This window comes from Orcinus orca, chromosome 3 (assembly GCF_937001465.1).
Source record: "Orcinus orca chromosome 3, mOrcOrc1.1, whole genome shotgun sequence".
In the NCBI taxonomy this organism is placed as follows: domain Eukaryota; kingdom Metazoa; phylum Chordata; class Mammalia; order Artiodactyla; family Delphinidae; genus Orcinus; species Orcinus orca.
Genome location: NC_064561.1, coordinates 158,397,555 through 158,410,249, shown reverse-complemented (window position 1 = coordinate 158,410,249; position 12,695 = coordinate 158,397,555).

Genomic DNA, 12,695 nt, shown 5'->3' with positions numbered 1-12,695 from the left:
CATCACTTTGGCCTCTCGATTTTCACCCTCAAGAGTATCCCCATACCTCACAGCCAAACAAGAAAATCACCTCACATGATAAGTTATTCCTCATGTGCCTAAAAAGGCACTCACTCTTTCTCCTGAGGAAGAGCAACTCAAATCACATTGGTGATAGTAACCAGACTCTGGATCAGGAGTTTTCGATAGGGTCCATTATTTCTCTAATTCTGTGATGATCCCATCTCAATATTCCACAGCTGATGGACCACATTGTAAAGTTATCAATGTGACAGTGGAGCAAACAGAGAGAAAAAGAGAAAGTAGGTAAAATATACAAACATACGTGGGATAGAATGAGGATGGAAACAAGAGTAGAGATCAGAACTCTCAAATTTGTACCAAATCAGGAGGCTATCATGGGGTTTAGGGACTCTGCCATGCCGTGGATCCTTTGACTTCAGCTGGTATCTCAGCTTGTTACTGCTCTTCACCTGATGAATTGACCCCCAAACCTTTAATCCACTGGAGTCTGATTCCTTGGCTCAGATATGCTGCCTGTGTTCTGAGGGTTCTGGTAGTCAGCCCTGTCTGCTTATCACTGGTGTTTTCATGCGAGGAGGACCTCATGGGAGCCCTTTAATTCCATTCATGTTTCTGTGTTTCGGCACATCTAGTTCCCCTTAATAGTTAGGATTAACCCTTCTAGACAATGTAAGACCAACTTAGGACTCATCCTATATTTTGCTTATTTACTCATTGGTACACAGATTCCAAGTAGCCATTGTCAATTGTGAAATCATTCCTTCCTGGGTTCAAAACCAGCAGAACCCAGAGTCACAGAGATGGCAGCATAACATTTGAAAGTGGGTCATCAGGAGTAATAATGACATGTGACAACCCCATTTCTGTCCCTTCATTCCTAGAGCCATGTATTCTGGCTGTGGAAGCAACAGCAACGTATTTTGATTGAAACTTAAATAGGTTTTTCCTATGTTCTTTAAAACTAGCTGCTTCTGACAGATAGCGAGTATGTGATAAAACCTGCAGATCTCATGGGAATGAGATTATTACCTACCTTTTTTCATTGTAAAGTTAATTCCTTGGTCATAAGTAATGGTGTGTGGGATACCATGACAGTAACTCCATAGATGATGGAGCTGGCAGAAGCACTGTGATAAGGAAATCAATCCAAATACAGAATAAGTATACATTTCAGTGAAAATATTACATTTCTACCCAGAGGAAGGGATTCAGTGTAGTTAGCTTCCCTTCAGAGAGGTGGATGTTTCACCCAGAGAATCGTTATCTCAGGGTTGGTCCCTGCTGTTGTCAAACTGGGTACTCATAGTAGCAGTAGCTAAGCCAGTTTTGCTAAGGCAAAGTCTATTTTGTGGAGGTGATGTATAACCTCTGCTCCTGACAGCATGGATAGTTTGTTTATGAGGCCTTTAAACAGCAATGGAGTGGCTGGGGAAGGAAGTTGCTAGACAAGGTCATCTTTCCCACCTGAATAACTAAGACCCTCCTCCAGGGTAGGAAATTTCTGCTGAGCATTGACATGAAACACAAATATTCTCACACTCTAGACCCATTCAAAATGTCTATCAACATAACTTATCCCTACATCTCTTTGTCAGCAATCTTCAAATCTTCTTCCGACCAGAGCTCTGACCATGGAGTCATTCCATTAATCTTTTTCCATCACGTGAATTTGGATTAAGTTCATCTGCATATCACAGAAAAACTCAATGTAGTGGCTTAAGCAAGAAAGAAGTTTATAACCTAGAGAAGTCTTCAGCTGTACCATTCAGGGCTATCACTACCTCTTCTTCTTTAGGTGTGATCCTCATCCCTTGATCCAAGATAGCTTCTTGAGCTGTAGACATCATGTTTCCTTCTAACTGGAGAAAGGAGGAAGGGGGCGGATAGCAAACTCCAATTTCTTTCATAAGCCTCTCTGGAAATGACACATGACATTACTGCTTACATCTCATCACATGTCTACATCAAGCAATGTGCCTAGCTAAAATCACCAAGACTGAAGGGGACAGTGGATCTTGAAAGGCAATTAACAGTCTCTCCCATATACATAAATCAAATATTCTTACTCAGGCCATATCTCCTTCAAGGTAAAGTAGACAGGTAAAATCTTTTCCACTGTCTCTTCGAGGCCACTTGCAGGTGGGTGAGATGGGGGCTGTAACTTCAGAGTCTGCTTCTAGCTGATGCTAACATACTTTGCAGCATTATCCTTAAACCAGGCTTGTTTTTCTCCCCTTCACCAGTGAGTTGGCTGGAATACATTTCCTATGACCAAAGGTGTAAATTAAGGAAGGAGTATCAGTATGGAATGAGTAGTATTTATTCAGAGAGAGTAAAAATCTTCCCCATGACCCTCCAGTATCTGGTGGGCTTGAACTTATACATACTTCTTCCATTTGATGTGGGGAACTGCTGGGCATGTTTGGCTTTATGTGAAGGGGTTAGATAAAACTCAGTTCAGGATGGACAGCTCAGGTCACATGGTCACTTGGTGGTCTATGGTCACATTCTGTCTTCATCAAGGTCAAGCAACAAGCCAAGGAATGCTCCTCACAAGGAGAGTATTTACTTGCTCCAACTCCAAGGCCAGCTATTGTGATGCTTCTAGTGAAGCTTGTATCTAGACAGTATCTCCATCTTCCACAGACACTTCAAGGATCTCCTACATCATAATGACAAGTAGCAGACTTCTTATACTTCAGCCTAGACTTGTTGGAGAGCTTGCTTTTACTTTGGTCCCCACTTAAAGCTAGCAGTCTTTCAGTTTAGCTGGGTCACTGTAGCAAACCCAAACACAGTATACAGTGCCTCCAAAATTCAAAGAGCCTGGCAAGTGAAATGTATCTTTCTTTCTTAAGGGTATGGAGTATAAGATGCGTAAATTTGTCCTTTATTTTACAGTGCAAATACATGTATTTTCATGGGCCCTATCTTCTGTCTTCACCTAAGCATATATTTTAAATGGTCTGAATAGTATTTGTCATTTTATGTTTCCAGATACACTTAATATGTTACAAAAGTACTTGATCAGTGTGATGACCTATGAGATAGTAAGACAGTCAAGGTCCCTGCAAAATTATGTTTCAAGCTAGTGAGTTGAAATACACCTGAGGTGCTGTCATAAAAGTATACTGCTTTCCCTGCCAGGTCAAGGAAACTTGATCTGGGGTTTTTAATTTATTAGGCTAGAGCTGGTGTCAGAAAATTACAGCTTTCTGTTCTTGTAAATCAAGTTTTATTGGAACACAGTGATATGAATTCATTTATGGATTCTCTAAGGCTGCTTTCATGCTACAAGGACAGAGTGGAGTAGTTGAGACATACTATATGGCCAGCAAAGTCTGAAATATTTACCATCTTTATTGGCAAATTTTCTAAATCCTGGGTTGGAGAAATAACTTGTTAAGTCAGTAGTTGCATAACAGTTTCAAGGGGGCTGTTTGGTTTGCCCACATCTGTTTAGATGACTACAAATGCTGTCTCTACCAGATTGAACATCAAATAATTCACTGTCATTTTCCCAAGATTATACTCTTTTCATTCCAGCCAAATTGGACATATAAATGGACATGTGATAGGAATCATCTTCTTCCCTCACATATAAAAAATATTTCATGATGCCCCCAATCTTGGTAATTTCTCAGAAATGCAGAATTGCTTTTGGTTTTCAATTTTGGAAAGGAGGGGAAATCCTTGAGTTTCCACTTGGTCTTGTCTACTAAAATAGTCCTTACTCTATGGGTTAGAAGGCAATGAAAGTATTCTTGAGTTGCTGAGGATATCTATATTTTTGGTAATCATGGATAGTATGACAGTCCCATTGGACCTCTGGTGAGGTGGATAAAGTTAAAGAAAAAGTCAGCATATCATGTGTCCTTTATTATCTCTACTGTGATTGGTAGACTGTAGTGATATCTGGGCGCTCTGGGAGTTAGAATTACCCTTGATTCAGTGTAACAATAGTTTTCCAAAATTTTGGGTATTTCCCTTTTTACCTAGTGCATGGTTATACTGATGAATAGCTAAAGGTCCCTTTGGAGAAGAATCGGAAGAAGAGTCACAGTACCCACTTGTGGTGTTACTTCAGGTTCCTTCTTTCCTCAATGGAACCCAGACTTTTCTTCACCAACTCTGTGAATGGATTCCGGACTGAAAATTGGGCAAAGTGTTGTTACTCTTAGGACTTTGTGTTTTTTATTCAAGTCAAGTAGGACCTTAGCAGTTTAACTTTATATTTTTATTCCAGGGACCAAATAATAAATTAAAAGTAACCAAAGTTTCACATGGATCAGAACATTTTAATTACAATGATGACATTACTGTCTATAAGAGCAGGAAGGGGAGGAAGGTAAGGCAAGCAAGGTGCCTAGGATACAAAATTTAAGGAGGCACTCACTCTCGGGGGGTAACATGAGTGCTAAGCCCTTCACTGCCACAACCTTGAGAGTGAATGTCTCCTTAAATTTTGTGTCCGGTGTGTCTTGATTGCCTCGCCCTAGTCCCAGTCCTGTAGAATAGTAATCATGTGTTTCTACTTTACCTTGGATTGCTAAGTACTGCTTCTGGGTCTCCAACATCTCTAACACATTGGATTCATTCATTCCTGTTGATATTGAAGAGACCATTTCACTTGCGGTGTCTCCCCGGCTATGGTGAATGTGTGTTCTGCTTTCCAGATCCCTGTTTTAGGGCAGAGACACACTCATTCCATCAGCTTCTGGGAATGTTGCTAGCTGAGGACTGTCAGCTGAGTTGCTCTCCAGGAATTGCCTTTATAAGCTGAAGAAAGCCACTTCATCCAAGGTCATGCATCTCATAGGGGTCAGACTTCAAGGTGAAGCTGGATACCTTGCTTCAAACTTAGGCATCCCAGCTCCAGAACTCTTAGTGGAATTGTATTGCAACTCAACCCCTCTCTCTGCCTGATTCTCCTGCTTCACTCTCCCACAGATGTTCTCATCATGAAAACATTTACCAGTAAATTTCCTGCATACAAATCTTCTCTTAGAGTGTGTTTCCCAGAGAACCACATCTATGAGAGTTGGTGCCAGGTGTGGTATGAGGAAGCCAACCCTACAATGAGATTTTGGAGCCGGATCATCTTCCAGCTGACTGGCATTGAGGACAGCATCAATGGTGGCAAGTGGAACACAGATCACCCCAGGCTTGTAGCAATGCATTCATTAAAACTGTCACGGTTGGTGTACTGGGATGGGATACCAACGGAAAGGAATTTATGGGTGGATTGTGGAAAGGAATGCAGAGGTAGGGGCAATACCACAGGTGTCTGAGAAGTTTGGTGGAAGTAGTTATTATAAGAACTGTGGAATTGGATGGCTATTCCTGAGGAAAATTAATCAAATAGAGTAAGACAATGAAAACTGAGGAATATTAATTATTAATTAAAGGTTAAGTATGAAAGTCAGAAGGCCTTTTGGGCAGCATATAAGCAGACGCTTAAAAATCAAAGGGATCAGGCACAGTGCATATAAGAATACTAGTGCTCCAGAGGTGGTTGAATTTTTAATATTAGAAAGTCTGTGACACCAAGGCCATGGCCCTGACTGGAAAAGAGTAGTAGCATATGACATGAAATGGGGAAATCGGAACTTCCTAGGGCTGCAGAAAGGGCCCACTACTCCCTGTTAAAGGACCTTCCCTCCCACCCTCTTGCTTGAAAACAACTTGGAAGCCTCTGCCACGCAAGACAATAATAAGAAGTCCCCTTGGGATCTACACCCATCTCACATCCTGGCTACCAGGTCAATAATTAGGGTCAAATCACAATAAAACTCATCTGTCGAAGTGCTGGCCTGCTAAGGAAGGATAGCAACTCTACCTGGAAGGAAGTGTAAGAACTTACCAACATGGTAGCTGCTGTTGGGAGGATGGGTATGGAACTGGGTCCTGAGGGTGCTGCATGAAGGGAAGTTAGAACATAATAAAGGAGTTTATCACGGGAGCACGCTTCCATGATACATGATTTAACAATATTGGCAATGACCCTGAAAAGAAAGGGAAGGCTCACACCAAGCGAAATAGAAATTCCAGAGCTGCTGTGGTAGGCAGTGAAAAACAGATCAGAAGTTTCAGAGAAGAGGGCATGCTAGAATAGACATACAATCTAAGGTCAGCGAGCCCATTAGCTGATTATGTTCTGGGAAAGGGCCCAGAGAATAGTCTATTTATCAATGTATTAAACAAATGCTCTGGTGAGAGGGCACCAGATTCACTGAAATGCTCACTGGTATTTGTCCTTGATGATAGGAGACGCTGATATAGAACTGAACTTCCTGGTAACAAGGGGATAATAGGATTCTAAAATAATAAAGACCTGTTGGTCTTTAATCATCAGAAGAAACGAGGCTACAAAATCAGAGGGGCATGGGGTGAGTGGGTTTGACCTCTAAGAAGGCTCAGGGTTGGTTAACAGAAGATGTCTTCCCTAGGAGCAAGACAGAAGGCAGGCAATAAGGGTATTGCTTAATTTATGCAACAAGAGAAATCAAGGATGGATGATAAAAGGGCTGAATGCATCCAGACCCAAAAGTCATGATCCTTTGCTCAGTTTCCAGACCCCGAGCTGTTTTAAGACCTAGAACCCCTGAATTAAGGGAGAGGCCATATCTCCAGGAGGAAGGACTCTGCAATACCATGGCAAGTGTATATGGTGACAATCCCCCTAGTCCTTTCCCAAGGACACCTATGGCATTTACGCAGATAACCAATCACTGGGGAAAAGGCAATACCCAAACATTACAAGGACTGTTGGACCTGGGGTACAATTTAACATTGCTATCCAGGGAACCAAAACATTTTTGTGGACCACTTTTATAGTGGGGGCAAATGGGAGACCAGGTAATAAATGGAGTCCTGACTCAGGTCCATCTCACAGTGGATCTGAGGGTTCTATAGACCCACCAGTGAGAAAAGTCTTCAAAGGACTTTTCTGTATAACAGGAAAGAATAAAAGGAAAGTAAATATCAAGTTTCAAGAAACCACAACAGCCTAATTTACATAATACAAGTTATTCAACCTACCTTGATGGACTAGGTTAGGACTAGGTTCATGTATATTGACCAAAAACTCAAACAAAGAATGGCATAAAAATATGAATTCATTCACTCTTGTAAAAGAAGCCTGCAGGTCTATCATAGGGGACTCAGACACTGATTTTTCTCTTCCACCATCCTTAACATGAGGGCTCTATTTTCAAGGTCATTTTATAGTCTGATATGATTGCTGGAGCTCCAGCCATCATGTACATATACCAGGAAGGAAGAATAGAAAGGAACAAGCGCCTTAGTGTATGCCCTCCCTTTAAAAAGAGCCTTCCTGAAATTTTTACCCAACTTCTAATGTAACTTGTAGTTACATTTGATTAGCTAAACTTCGTTTCACATGGCCATGCTAAGTGTCAAGGGAGGATGATCAATAATAGTTTATCAGCAGAGAAGATTGTTTCCTTGAATAAAGTGGGGTTCTAAGAACAAAGGGGAGAATGGACATTGGATGGACAATAGCCCTGTCTGCCATTGCCAAAGACGGCATCCATGGCTCAGAAGCTATATTCAGTAGATGTTCTTCAGCTTTAAAGAACTGGGAAAAATCCAAAGCCACATTGCCTGTATTTTGTCTGTACCTTGAGCTCCTCTCCAGAATCCATGGGGAGTTTTCATCTTAGAACCCATCACCTCAGTGCTCCCTCAGTCTCCCAGGCTGGCTCAAGCCAGAAGAGACAAATTTTTCTCTGGGCTTGTCCTACTTGGTTTCAATTTTTGGCCAGGGAGTCATACCTCTTCCCTAGGTGACTCTCAGTAAAACTCACCATTTTAGGGTAGTATGTTGTGGAATTTTCTGTCCTCTAGCATGGTAGATTCTTATTTTAATGGCTGCCAATGAATCATGCATCTGGTACTCACTCCCTTATGTATTGTATCGCCTTCCCACACTGACGCTGGCCTTGGCCATGTGACATGCTCTGGCCAATGAGACATCAGCAAATGTCAAGCCAGAGACTTGATATGTGCTTTTGTACTGGGACTTGTATTCTTGGATCACCTGTAAGAAAGTGTAAGAAAGCTAGGTCATCTTGTTGAAGAGGTTGCATGGATGAGAACTGAGACTTAACAGCCAGCAGCCCCAGCTAATCTCCAGGCATGTGAGTGAGGCCCTCTTGGATCTTCCAGCCCTAGATAAACTACCAGATGATTGTAGCCACGTGAGAAATCATGAATGAGAAAAATCCCAGAACCACCCGGCTGAGCTCATTTGCAGAATCATGAGTAAATAAATGGTTGCTGTTTCAAGCCATTATATTTTGAGGTGATCCTTTATGTAGAAACAGAAAACTGAGACATATTGGAAATTGCTCAGAGAAGTTATGGCTAGGGTTAGGGTTATGGGTTGGTCATATCCCCTAACCACAAGGCTATGGTTTTAAGAATGTGCTCTTCAGTAAGCATGTGTTGTTTTTGGCCACCCAGCATCCGTTCCTCCCTCATTTGGTAAGAACACTAGGATTTTACTCAGGGCAATCAATTATTCAGTTCTCACATGTGATTCCTTTGGCCACAGTGTTTAGACAGGAAGAAGTAGGTGACTTAATTCAGACAATTAAATGTCTGGTCCAGGACTTTTGTTCAAACTCTCTTTTCATCTAGAAAGCAGACTCTGAAGTTATGAAAGATCTGAGGAAACTGGTTTGGCCCTCCTCTTTGGTAATGGAGACATACCAAATAGCCACTGGAAACATACTGAATTTTTACTGTAAAGAAGTTCCTAAAGGAAACCCTCATGTAGAGCTGGAGGGAGTATAAATTGATGCTGCCATTCTGTTGTAATCTGACCATAATAAGTAAAGTAAAAACACATATACATGTTGATGCAGCAAAATATACCCCAGGGAAACTCTACTATAAGTCCAAAAGGGGACACAGATGAAAATCATCATCAGAGCAGTTTCTGGTAGCAGAGAATGGACACAGGCATCAAAAACTAGGAGAATGGGAGTTCCCTGGTAGCCTAGTGACTAGGATTTGGCATTGTCACTGCAGTGGCCAGGGTTCGATCCCTGGTCGGGTAACTGAGATCCTGCTAACTGCACAGGGAGGCCAAAAAAAAAAAGAAACTGGAGGAGTGAACAAGTGAAATATGGTAGAATACTATGCGGCATTCAAAAGTAATGATGTAGGCCAGCAACGTGGCAGGCTAGGAGGTCTCAACGCTTGCCTGCTCAACAAAAACAACAAAACAATAAATGAGCAACTACAAACTGATAAAAATAGCTCTGAGAAAGCTCTGGACTGTAGTGAAGAAGTAGTAGAAACTCTGCAGGGCTCAAAAATGGAGGATGGCCACATGGAAAAGAGTAGGAAGCATTTTACCTGTGTCACCCATCCCCCAGTCCAAAGCAGCTTGGCACTGAGCGGGATCCCCTTGGAGGGATTTTACCCCAAGAGGCAAGGGACAGCAGTAGAAACCCAGCAAGCCTCATTGCTGTGGACGTTTGCAGGCTTTGCTACTGAGGACCCCCGCAGTCCTCACCAGCACCAAACTCAGCTAATGGAGCTGCCCACTGCTGTGTCCCCACTGCTGTGTCTTCCCCAGGGTTGAAACTGTCACTGTGGTGACATAATAAAGGCTATATATGACAAGTCCACAGCTAGCATCATACTCAACATTGTGAAGTTAAAAAGACTTCCCCCCTAAGATCAGGAACAGCAGACGGCCACTCTCACGAGGAAAAGGCAAGGAAAAGGAATAAAAGGCATCCAAATAGGAAAGGAAGAAGTAAAATTATCTCTGTTTGCAGATGACATGATCTTATATATAGCAAACCCTAATGGCTCTCTGAAAAATTGTTAGAACTGTACATGAATTCGATAAAGTTGCAGGATATAAAATCAACAAACAAAAATCAGTTATGTTTCTTTACACTAACAATGAACTATCTGAAGAGAAATTAAGAAAGCAATCCCATTTACAATGGCATCAAAAACAATAAAATACTTGGAATAAATATAGCCAAGGAGGTGAAAGACCAGTACACTAAAAACTATGACATTGATGAAAGAAGTGGAAGAAGACACAAATAAATGGAAAAGATATCCCATATTCTTGGATTAGAAGAATTAATGTTCTTAAGATGTCCATACTACCCAAAGCAATCTATAGATATAATGCACTGCCTATCAAAATTCCAATGGCATTTTTCACAGAAATAGAAAAAACTGTCCTAAAATTGTATGAAACCACAAAAGACCCCTAATAGCCAAAACAATCCTGAGAATGAAGAACAAAGCTGGAGGCATTATACTTCCTGATTTCAAACTATATTAAAAAGCTATAGTAATTAAAATAGTATGGTTCTGGCATAAAAGCAAGCATATAGATCAGTGGATCAGATTTAAGAACCTAGAAATAGACCCATGCATATGTGGTCAACTAATCTTTTTTTTTTTTTTTTAATTGTGGTGCACAGGGCTCTCACTGTCGCGGCCTCTCCCATTGCGGAGCACAGGCTCCAGACGTGCAGGCTCAGTAGTTGTGGCTCACGGGCCTAGCCGCTCCATGGCATGTGGGATCCTCCTGGACAGGGGCAGGAACCCATGTCCCCTGCATTGGCAGGCAGATTCTTAACCACTGTGCCACCAGGGAAGCCCAGTCAACTAATCTTTGACAAGGGCACCAAGAATGGAGAGTCTCTTCAATACATGGTGTTGGGAAAACTGGATATCCACATGCAAAAGAATGAAATTGAACCTCTATCTTACACCACTCACAAATAGTGACTTGAAATGGATTAAAGACTTAAATGTAAGACCTGAATCCATAAAACTCCTAGAAGAAAACAGGGAAAAAGCTCCTTGACATTGGTCTTGGCAATGATTCTTGGATAAGACACCAAAGCACAAGCAACAAAAGCTAAAATAAACAAGTGGAACCACATCAAACTAAAGAGCTTCTACACAGCAAAGGAAACAGTCAATAAATTGAAAAGGCAACCTATGGAATGGGAGAAGATACCTGTAAACAATATATCTGATAAGGGGTTAATATTTAAGATATATAAGAACTCATACAACTTAACAGGAAAAAGCAAATAATCTAATTAAAAAATGGACAAAGGACCTGAATAGACTTTTTTTTTTCCAAAGAAGACATACAACTGGCCAATACGTATACAAAAAGATGCTCAACACCACTAATCATCAGGAAATGCAAATCAAAACCACAATGAGATTATCACCTCATACCTATTAGGATGACTCTTACCAAAAAGGTAAGAGATAACAAATGGTGAGGATGTGGAGAAAAGGGAACGCATACACTTTTTGGTGGGAATGTAAATGGGTACAGTCATTATGGAAAACAGTGTGGTGATTCCTTAAAAAATTAAAAATAGAGCTTCCATATGATCCAGGAATGCCACTTCCGGGTATATATCCAAAGGAAATAAAATCAGTATCTCAAAGAGATATCTGCATTACCATGTTCATCACAGCATTACTCACAATAGCAAAGATATGGAAGCAACCTAAATATCCTTCGATGGATGAATGAATAAGAAAAATGTGATGTATATGTATATGTATGTATGTATTACAATGAATATACAATGGAATATCATTCAGCCATAAAAAAAGGAAATCCTGCTATTTGCGACAACATGGATGAAAATTCAGAGCCTTATGTTAAGTGAAATAAGGCCAGAGAAAGAAAATTACTATACACTGTATGGTATCAGTGGAATAAAGAAAAAGTTGATTCCATAGAGAAACAGTGAATAGAATAGTGATTGCCAGGAGCTAGGAGGAGGGGCATTGAGGAGATGCCAGTCAAAGTGGGTCAGCTTTCAGTTATAAGAAGAATAAGTTCTGAGGATCAAATGTACAGTCTGGTATTGTACACTTGGAAGTTGCTGAGAGTAGATTTTAAGCATTCTCACCACACACACACACACACACACACACACACACACACACACAAATGAGTTACCTCTATGAGGTGATATATGTGCTAATCATCTTGATCTTGGTCACTACTCCACAATGTATATCACACCATCACGTTGTACATTAAATATGTATAATTATATTTGACAATTATTCGTCAATGAAGAGATGACTAGTTCTAAAAACTAAACAAAATGAAACTAATGATGTAGATTTTCCCCCTAATAGTTTTGTTAAGATCAATCCATAACACTGTCTGTGAAAATAAGAAGTAGCATAATACAGTTTCTGTATTAGAATAACACATGTATGCACAAGACACACTCTTTTTTAAGAATATAGACTTATCTACAGCATGTATTAAACACATAAAGAGGATCTTATAGAGTGAAAGGAATATGAAGGGAGCAATGAAGATGAGAACTTAAAATAAGACAAGAACCGTACAGATTGATGATGAACGTGCCAAGAATTGAGGCTAGTTAATTAAAACAGTTGTACCTGAGGTTAAACAAAAACCCCAAAATGATTCACTAGAACATGAATGACTTGCAATTTGAGACAATTTGTACACTTATATACACTTGAATATGACAATTTGCCCAAGTGGAAAGTCATTTCCATATCTCACCTCCAGACTTCCAAAAGTCTGCAAAGCAACAGGGCTTATGTTAAAATAATTCTTACTATTTTCCCCAGGCAGTTAGTAAAGG